The sequence below is a fragment of the Vigna umbellata genome, chromosome 6 (genome assembly GCF_029865625.1).
Source record: "Vigna umbellata cultivar VRB3 chromosome 6, Vumbellata_1.0, whole genome shotgun sequence".
NCBI lineage: Eukaryota > Viridiplantae > Streptophyta > Magnoliopsida > Fabales > Fabaceae > Vigna > Vigna umbellata.
Window position 1 is genome coordinate 39,410,632 of NC_142170.1, and position 6,584 is coordinate 39,417,215.

Here is a 6,584-nt window from a genome sequence, read left to right on the forward strand (position 1 = left end):
TATATAGTGGCTGATGAGCGAACTCTAATGAAGGAGATGATTGAGAAAATGGCTTTCTGTTCTGTGTTTTTCTTTTCTTTGATTGGATTAATCTAGTTCCGAAAAGGGTGCTATGTTCATTAGCTTCCACTTTTCTCCACCTCTGTAAACCTTCTATATGATTATTGATGTTTTCTGGTTGCAGACATTGGTTATGGGTGGCCGCGTGATGGTTGATGGTAGCACAAAGGTATTTGGCAATATCATGAGATCAAGTTGGTGTTATGGGTAGAGTTCAATGTGAATGCATTGGTTGAGAATTTAGGGGAATTATGCAGAATCTTAGAAAGAGTGATAGAATATTGGGCACGGGAAAGAGGATAACATGAACTCAGTGCAACATTAATTCACAGTAACATCAACACACAAGATAATCTTTGACATGCATTTCAATATCATAGCTCAATAACTTACGTACTTTTGAAGCATTTCGACAATGAATACAATCACAATTTAAACACACACCTCTTGAAGCTTCCTTTAGTTTCTTCTGCTCTCCGTAGCCTCTTTCAAGTGTTGTGCCCCCTTCTCTTTGCTGCTGTGTCACACTGTTAATACCTCTTTTTTTCAGTTCAGCAGAACTCTCCCCTTTTTCTTCTTTTCCCTTCTCTCCCTCTGTTCCTTTTTCTATCTTTGATCTTCTCCCCCCTCCTCTTTTCCCCAAAATTCCAATTCATGCGCAGTCCTTTCTCCCGCCCCCCAAAATGTTTTCTCCCCATTTTTACTAAACACCGAACCATGCGGAGTCCTTTTCCCGTACCAGTATGTTTCCTCTTCATTTTTTTACTAGATTCCAAACCGCACACTTCAAAACCTTTTCTTCTTTTTTTGTTTTAAAAATTGTGTTAATTGTACTAAAGCAAAACTAAAAAATAAAATCACAAAGTAAAAACAAAATAAAATAAAAAACGAAAATTCTAAATAGAAAAGACTAATTAGAAAATAAAAATAAAATAAAATAGCATAATGAAATAAAATGATAAAAACTTAATAAAAATGAAAAATAAAATAAAATAATATCAAATAAAGTAATAAAGTAAAAAATCTATTATTTAGCCGACTCGGACGAAATTGGGTGTTGACATCATGAAAAGAAGAAGCACACCAACATCAAAAATCAATCTTGAGCACAATGGTGTCAAGCTAATGACGTTAAACAAGCGTTTACTTGGAGGCAACCCAACTTTCTCACATTTTCTTATGTGTGACTTTTTTTGTTTGAGTGTGATTTGATTGCTTGAATTTGCTTTAGAGTGTTTTAGCTTGATTTAGTTATTTTGGAGCATGTTAGTTTGCAATTTAACTTATGTGATGTTAATAGTTACATTGGTGTAATGTTGAGTGTTTTGGTGAGTTGACGTGCTTTAAGAGTGTTTCAATCTGTTTTCATTTGTTCTGGTGTGATTAAATATGCTTTGGTATGTTATGATATGTTTAGGTGTGTTTGTGTGGAAAAATCTGGTGTTTAGGTGTAAGGTTTAGGTACATTGAATATGACATTCATGTTTTAGATTCATGCATTTTATTTGTTTCACTATGATTTCCATGTGTTTTTATTGAGTAGGAACATGAACATCTAGTTTTGAATGAGTGTGAATGCATGAAAAATGTCAAAAATCCAAGATTGAATGTCCAAATTGCTGAAAAATTGCATCTGCCAGACTACCGCTCAGTTGCACCTGCGCTGCACCTGCGCGCTATACCAACAGAAGGCTTATTTCTGCATTTTACTGATATGGCGCTCAGCTGCACAAAACCTATGCCGCTCAGCTATGGCGCACCAGGACATCTCTCCTATTTTCTATGCAATTTGGTTCTGTTATAAGTGGGGCTTGCTGCTAGCCTTTTGTTTTACATGTTTTATCAAGCTACATGATTCTATACCCCTGGTTATGTGATAATTTTAGGTTCCAAACTTGTTTTTTTCAAACATTAACCATGATGTTTGCTTGATGAGTTTTTCACTTGGCCTGGAGACCAGACCAATTTTGTAGGGGGAGGTGGAGCAGCAGCTGGTGAAGATAATGTAGATGAGGAGGAGGATTCTGATACGAGCGATGATAGCTTTTCATGAATAGAGTTGGAGACTCCTCTGTTCACTCACAAGCCCTTTTATTTTGCTTTTATGTTTTGTTTGCTTGTCTTTAAATTTGAGTGTGACTTTTACTTTTTAGTTTGTTTAAAGATGTTTAAGTTTTCTGGCTTGGTAGACTGTGTTGAACCATGATGCTTATGCTTGAATATGAAATGATTCTTGAGATGGTTCAAGTTAGTTCAAATTGTGGTTGCTTTCTTCATGAAAATTTTGAGAATGCTCTATGTTTATTTGCGATCAATATTTATGGCAATTTCTTGATGATGTTTGTGGAACCTTGAGTTAACCTTGTGAGATGTTGTGCCTTAGATTTTTCTTGTGAATGCTATCATGTTAGATCACAATTGACTTTTCCTGAGTTTCTCTGAATTGAATCATTTGCTTGCTTGTTACACATGATCAAGGCCATCTTACTCTTCTACCTCTTTTACATGTTCTGAGCCAAATTAGCCAATACTAACCCCTTCAACCTTAATGAAAGATTTCTTCCCTCTTTGAACCTCAAGTCTAATGAAAATTCCCTGATTTCCCTACCTTGAGCTGAATAAAGCAATCAATTGTACTACAGGAGAATGGTTTAAGTTTGGGAGAGTTTGTTCAGTAAGGGTGTATTGAGAAAAATAGAAAGATAGAAAAATGAGGAAAAAGAAGAAAAAAAAAGAAGATAAAGAAAAAGAATTGAATGAAAGAAAGTTGAGATATAAGTTTGAAATTGGTTGTGATTTAAGTGAAGCAAAAGAGAAACTTGTGCATGATTTGAATTGTTTAATCTCTTAAGCTCAAGGTGCTTTGTTATCCAGAAAAACCATGTTTCTTTCAACCACAATACAAGCCAATCAAAGTCCTTGTGATGCTAACTTGCTTGTGAATGTGTTTAATTTGGTTGAAACGAAGGGCAAAGTTGATTTGTGTGACATTGTGATAGTAGAGTGATAGATACACATCCTTATACACCAGAGCATTAGAGTGAAACACTATCTTGGGTGAAGATTGGTTCTACATAATTCAGTGAAGCATTTTGCTTTGATTATTGATCTCTTATAAACTGTGGCATCAGATTGATTGATTGTGTTGTAAGCACCATAGTGGAAGGCTAATCTATTACACATTTCCAGTTGTTTCAAGTTAAGCAAGTATTGTGAATTCATCTATGCTTTTGAAAATTGTGTTTTGTGTTAAAGCCAGATACCTTTTGCTTGAGGACAAGCAAGGTTCTAAGTTTGGGGGAGTAATATTTTCTACTTAACTTAAGGTAAAGCTTTTTACAAAGGGTTTTTCAAATCATGTTCAAGGCTAAGGGTTCAAAGGATAGAACACATTGTGTTCTCTTTTTGTGGCTACAACATGCATTTGACTAACAAAAAGGGTTATCAACAAATGGCCTTGATCATATGATGCAAACAAACAATTGATTCAATCATAGAAAACCTGGTGTTAATACCCAATTTCGTCCGGATATTTAAATAAAATATTTGAGTTAAGAAGAAGTAACAAAATAAAAAATAATAACAATAAATAAATAAAAAAGGAGCAAATATAAATCTATTTTTCTACTTTTAAAAAAATAAGTAGAATAAGATTTTTTGTTTTAGTTTTCTTTACTTTCTCGATTACTTTTTATCCTCTGTTTTTATCTTTTTTCGTTTATTTATTTATTTATTTTCTCTCACGTTTACTTTATTTCTATTTTTACTTTTATTTTATTTCTATTTTTATTTTATTTTTGTTTATTTTATCTTATCTTATCTCGTTTTCTGTTTATTTTTATATGTTACTACGTTTCCTTTTTATTTTTCTTTTGTTCCTTGTATTTCAAATATCTTGTTTTCTGTTTATTTTCATATTTTAAGTTTCCTCTTTTATTTTTCTTTTCTTCCTTGTATTTCAAAATAAAAAAAAAAGAGATATGTTCTTAATATATGCAATATGCAATGACGTTCTCTGTAAAAAGAAATAAAAAACAACAAAATAAAACAAAAGTCAACTAAGCTTTCTTACCTGCACAAAGCAACCGCGCTTACAGCTTGCAACGTTATACAGCAATGCTTAAAATATTCTGGCAGTTCAAGAAAGTTTTGTTTCTATTACTAAAATCCCTATGCAGAGCTGCATTGATACATCAAAGAGGGAAAGATATCTGAATGTCTTTTCCCGTTTGATCCAAATTAAACATAAAAGAAGGAAAAAGGCAAAGGAGATCCGAGGTCAGAGGATATGCAAGAGATATGCCAGGAAGCGGTGCAGCAAGCAAGGCAGCAGAAAGGAGCTTGGTTTTTTATAAAATGGTTTCGTCATGGTCAGAAGGGGGGACTTTTGGCCTTCACCTTCACCTTGGTTATCATCCGGGAACGAGAGGGGACTCTGGCCTTCACTTTTACCTTCACCTTTGGTTATCGTCCGCAAACGATAGAGCCCGATTACGAGAACTTTTCTTGCACCTGCAAAAACACATTGGGAACCAAGAGGAAATTGAATCCAGTAAAGAAAAAGAGACTAAAACAAGGAAAGTTTCATTTTCTCTTGAAGCTGCAAAGGTAAGTCTTCGTATATCCAAGCTCTTTGGTCATGCTCGTCTATATGCTCATATATATGTTTTCCTTGTGCATGCTGGGAGATGAATGAATGATGAATGATGTTTCAATCAATGTATATGGTTACGTTTGTTTGTCTTCCTCTGTTAATCAAAACTGCACCCAAAATGCAGTTTCTGTCTGCAAATTTCATCTATCTAACTAACAATAGAAGATAGGCATACACTTCCCTAACATCAACACTTCATACCACTTTAGCACCCAGAAAACATGCAAATAAAAGCAAACTGGAATAACAGACGCATTTTCATACAGCAAAACAGAAGGCAGAAATAATTTTTCCATCTCAAGATCATCCTTCACCTGTATCAAACAGATTAAACCACAGATCTCAGGCCAATACACTCAAAGCTTGTCCTCTGAAATAAACCATTTTATCCTCTGTTATATCCAACACATTCAAACAAGGGTGACAAATTGACATTTCGGACTGCATCAGTAGTTCAACCTTTTCAAGTCCCATGACCTCAGTACCAAGCACCAAGTTCCTGCTACCACCCATCTGGATTCGCTCATAGCCGTATCCATATCTCGACACTCACGGCTTTCTTCCCCTCTCCAACGGAGTTCATCTCCTCAACCTGCACACAGAAACCATATATAGGAATGAAAACATCGCTTTCCCCTTTTACTTCTTCCCTAACAACAAAACACATTCAAAAAAAAAAACAAAATGCACCAAAACAAAGTATCAAATAACCTGCTCTTTATCAAATTTCAATGTCATTCTTCACCTATAACAGCCAGAACCAGATTTAATGTCTTAGTGCTTGTGTCGATTTCGTAAGCTATAGGAGGATACAAGGGAGAGGTTGTCCTTGTCAGATTTCAAACATAAGCCAGGCTAAAATAATAGTGTGAGGAGAAGAAGAGAACCTCGGTGCGATTCCAGAGGGCTGGAACCGCCGTGAAGGGCACTGTTCCTTCCGGCATGAGCTCGCGGCGACTAGCTTGTAAGCAGCAGCGGCGACGTCCATCCTCGTTGGTGATGGCAACCTCGAATTTGAAGAAGAGGGAGAGGGTTCCTCTGTTTGCAACAGAAGAGGGAAGGAGGATGTTGACGTGGTGACCGGAGGCATCTCTGGCGACGACCGGTGACGCTAGTGGAGCCCAGGCCGGCGCGGTGGTCGAGCTCGCCCAAGAGGCGATTCACGAAGGAGAAGACGATCTCTCTTGCGCGCGAGAAGAAGAGGAAGAGGGGAACGTTATTCCGTGACCGGCTACGGTCTCAACAGTGGGCGGCTGGCTTTGTGAGCGGCGGCGGCGACATGCGGTGGCCGGTTCGGCGGAGACGGCGGGGCGTGTGCAGAGGAGACAAACCTCTCTGGATTTTTTCGAAGGGAACCTTAGGTGCGTGCCAGATTTCTGAATGGCAAAATGGATTGGAATTGGAGAAACCCCTAATGCTCCTGACTGGGTTAAAGACTTTGGGTCTGGAGTGGGCCGCTCATATGCTTTCTGTTGCGGCGTTACTCATTTTCACACCCCTATTGTTTCTGCTGAGTGAAGTTGTTGGCTTGAGTCATTGGGCCAGACTCTATCTTTATTTTTTCTGTTAAAAAACAAAAAAAAACTAGCAGATTCAAGTTAGATTTTCTAGGCCAGTTTTGGGCCAAATGGAACCCTTCTTTCCCAACACACTTCCGTTTCTCATCCTGGCACCCTGTTCCTTTTCTTTTCCATTTCTTAGTTGGGTCTTGAGCCCACAGGCAACTATGAGTATGTTCCCTCTTTGCAGCTCCCTTTTTAGGTTTCTACCTCCCATTAATAGTTTGACCATTTCTCCTTTTTAATTTTCAATTTCCTTTCTTATGTTTTTCTTTTGTCATTTTTGTTTCTTATTTTATTTTATTTTTTTT

At 37.0% G+C, this 6,584-nt stretch overlaps 1 long non-coding RNA gene across 1 annotated transcript; it reads right to left on the reverse strand.

Annotated features, from left to right (window-relative positions):
• Window positions 1-4,103: 4,103 nt before the first annotated feature.
• LOC124829270 (uncharacterized) lies at window positions 4,104-6,123 on the reverse strand. The gene is made up of 3 exons (XR_007028076.2): window positions 5,602-6,123; window positions 5,426-5,513; window positions 4,104-5,306 (listed from the first exon to the last, which is right to left on the reverse strand). It is a non-coding gene; the product is annotated as an uncharacterized LOC124829270 (long non-coding RNA).
• Window positions 6,124-6,584: the final 461 nt, after the last annotated feature.